The sequence below is a fragment of the Morone saxatilis genome, unplaced genomic scaffold (assembly GCF_004916995.1).
Source record: "Morone saxatilis isolate NCDOM2014 unplaced genomic scaffold, NCSU_SB_2.0 Contig19, whole genome shotgun sequence".
NCBI classification, from domain to species: domain Eukaryota; kingdom Metazoa; phylum Chordata; class Actinopteri; family Moronidae; genus Morone; species Morone saxatilis.
The window spans coordinates 4,965,971-4,969,560 of NW_023339751.1; the positions used below are offsets into that span (position 1 = coordinate 4,965,971).

General features: G+C 45.2%; 1 protein-coding gene across 6 annotated transcripts in view; it reads right to left on the reverse strand.

The window, feature by feature from the left end:
- The window catches only part of klc1b (kinesin light chain 1b), a 23,908-nt gene extending 20,864 nt beyond the window's left edge, over positions 1-3,044 (reverse strand). For 5 of the 6 annotated variants that reach the window (XM_035663001.1, XM_035662999.1, XM_035663000.1 and 2 more), the window contains exon 1: positions 2,961-3,044. The gene's annotated coding sequence lies outside the window, so the exon portion shown is untranslated. Of the gene's footprint in view, positions 1-279; positions 538-2,960 lie in introns of those variants that run through there. The other variant, XM_035662998.1, reaches the window with a different exon arrangement.
- Positions 3,045-3,590: the final 546 nt, after the last annotated feature.

Genomic DNA, 3,590 nt, shown 5'->3' on the forward strand with positions numbered 1-3,590 from the left:
GGAGTATTTCATGACACAAAGCTTAAAACCATTAGAGTAGCATATGTACATGTTATATAAGATACAGGACCAGAAGAGTGAAGCAGTTTATTGTGAGCAAAGTGGTCGTTGCTCATGAGGAAACACGACTGGAAACAAAAAAAAGGAGTAAATTACACTCTCAAAGAATCTTTATATCCATTCCAAAACCCACTAAATGCCTGCTCAATGCTTAAGCCATGTATCGTTCATGTTGGCAATGTGTCCAGCTGCTACAGCGTGCTGGAGCACAAAACTAACCTCAGTTTCAGCGGCAGATCAGAGCCTCATAGTTTGGCACGCAGAAAAGCTGATGAGAGAACGCCTCCTCCTTCAGCAACAGTGCTACACGCCAGCAAAGTGCATCAGAAAACTGCTGAGCTAATCCAAAGTGATCCTCCTTAAAATGAACACGGAAAACCTTGAGGAGTGTGGAACGACAGAGGCGAAAGGAAGCGAAAGAGGACGGGAATCAAAGCGATGAGTGCCGACGGCTGGGGGGGGGAGAGGAGGACGGGAGGCTGCTTGCGGGATGACGATGACCTTCCCACTGCTCCGTCGGGACAACCAGCATCGGCTCGGGGCGCGCGTCCAGAGACAGCCCCGCCCACAGCGAGAGGAGGAGAGCAGAGGGAGTGTGGAGGAGGCGGTCGGATGGGGGTGGGAGCCATCCTGATCTAGACTGTGCTTCTTTATACCCATCAGACACAAAGGAATAGGTCTAATGAGACACAATGGACAATGACACTATTTAGTCTCAAAAGGAGCTTCGTATGCCTCCGAGGCTGCAAGGTTAAAGCCTCCTGGTGCAATCGAACGCGTGTGAAAACAGTACACTGATTCATACAGAGCTCCCGGCCCGAGGTTCTCACCTTAGAAACAAGCAATAAATGTCTCATCAGCCAATTTCACTTGTAACTCAATTCAATATTTATCCTTTTTCATACAAGATAACATGATTTAATCTAGTTTTTCTGAAACAAGCACGAGTCAAATATCTGTGCTCCATCGGCCTTAACCGGGAAATCCACCCAAAGATGTGTTAATGTGTTTCCATATTTAAACTAGCTACCAGACCGTGAATGATGAGGGCCGACAACACTGCAGCACACATTAACGTTTCATTTGTGCACCAAAAAGACACAAGTATCTCAGCCCAGGTACGTTTACCCTGCCTGAAGGTTCACTCTGTCAAACCGTATCAAAATCATGTTCACTGACAGAAACACACGTCTCCGAAACAACTGAACAGACATCTTAATCTGACGTTGTTCTGATGAGGTGGCTCAGGAAGTGAATTCAACAGTTCGATGACTCAACCCTGCANNGGGGGGGGGGGGGGGGGGCAAAGGTCACACAGTATTGCAGCAATTGTAGCACCTGGCTCAGAAGTCAATACAAAAGCCCAAGAGAAGGAAACAGTGAAAGACAGTTCTTCTGTAAAAGGAACAACTCGTGGACTCGGCTGCTTTCTTTCCTTCTGAGCAGCGGACACTTCTATCTCTCCACAGCCCCACTCTTCATTAGTCTACATCTCCAGAGAAAGCCTCGAGCCTCGCATTATCACTTCTCCCTCTGGCAAACGCCATCATCACTCAGTCTCTTGTTTGGTCCTAATCCCTCCCTACCATCACTGCACTACAGTCATCCACGTCAACTGGGCTTTCTGCTGGTCTCAGAGAGGAGGATCAACTGAATAACCCTTAATTGTGCTTACTTGCTGCTGCCAAGTGTAATTAAAAACACACTCTTAGTGACTTCAGGGCAGGGTGAAAACTCATCAGACGTTGCCATTTTCTTTCTTAAAACTGATTGGGTTTGGTTTTAAGGAAGCCAGACTAAAAGGTTGTTTGTCTTACAACCTTACTGGAAAGCTTTACTGGATACAAGCAAATGCAAAACAGAGCATTTGAGAAAGGGTGTGGTGCATGTTGGTGTTACGATAGTGAAACAGTAGCGTAGGAAAAGGAGAAAGGGCAGACTGCAGTGGGGGCATCAACAGGCCAGGGACCGATCTCTGTGCCATCTCCCCGAGAGACGCATTTCCTGAAGTTTGACGCCAACAGATCACTTCATCTTCCTCTGTTTTCCTGCACAGACAGCAATACAACACACCGTCCGCTTCACGAGCAGACACAAAGGGGGGGAGCCGGCCACCAAGGAGGGTGTGGCAGGGCCTGGGACAACCAGGAGGGAAAAGCCACTGACACTGTCCGTAGTCCTCCATCAGCCCACTGAGACCAGCTGCTACAGGGCTGTTTTCCTACCAGTAGCTGTCTGAACAAAGCCTGCCTGCATTTCACTACTGGTGCAGGAGGAGATACCAGGCGGAGCATCAGCAGAGCCTAAGGGGTTTAATGCATACACCTGTATTTATATATATATATATATATATATATATTATAACACTGATCTGAGCACAGCTCTACGATGATGCAGCAGTAGACATTTCATTCAATATCGTGGCAGCCGCATTTTAATGACTCTGCACAATCTTAATGTGCTTAGAAGACACAAAAAAACCTTCTTCTGACCATTTGCAAATGACTCTGAAACATAACAGAGCAGATCAGGTGGTCTATCACTTGACAGGCTCATTTTGTTATGACCATCGCAGTTCTTCATCGCCGATTAAAGGCAGACCTTTACTCGCTGTTTCCTTCGCCGGGTTCGCGGTGATACAGTCTGGATAAACACTCACAGGTTGATCTAACCTCGCAGGGAAGCTGAAGGCTTTCTGGTCTGTTCAGCGGGTCAGCTAGCTCCAGCTAACCAGCTAGCGTCACCACTCCCTGGTCGCAACGAGTTCACTGTGCTCGAACCGCCGAGCTCTCTCCGCTTTCTGCACACGGTGTTTTATATTAGCAGGCCTTAAATACGCGGCCACATGCAGAGTTCACACGCGTATACTGCGGGATAATGGAAGTACGGCCATCACTTACCGAGAGCTGGGACTGACGGCTACCTCAGCCCCTTTAAATCCAAAATGTCTCCGGCACAGCGAGATTCTCCCAGAAGCCTCTGCGGCTGGGGTTGGTGTAGTGACGTCATGTTTTGTTTTTGCCACTTTTCTTTCTTTCTATCTTTATACAATACAGATACAAACAATAGATAAGAATAAAGAGATATGATGATAAATAGATGATACAGATAGCGATAAGAGATATGATAGAAGATAAAAGAGAATACGATAGATAACAGATAAAAATAGATAGCGATAGAATAGAGAAAGAAGGTAGATAGATTAAGACAGACAACCAGATACAGGACAGACAGATAGACAGATAGATAAAGAGATACGATAGAAGATACGATAGTACGTAGATACGATAGAATAATACGATAGTAGATAAGATAAGGACAAAAAAAAATAGATAAGATAGAAATAAGGATAATAGATAATATGATTATGATGAGATACGATACATAGACCAGACAAGCCAGACAGACATAGATAGAGTAGACTATAGATAAAAGAGATAGAAGATAGAAGAAATAAAGAGATATGATAGATAGATAGATAGAATAGAAGATAGAAGATAGAAGATAAGATAGATAAGATAAATGATTTA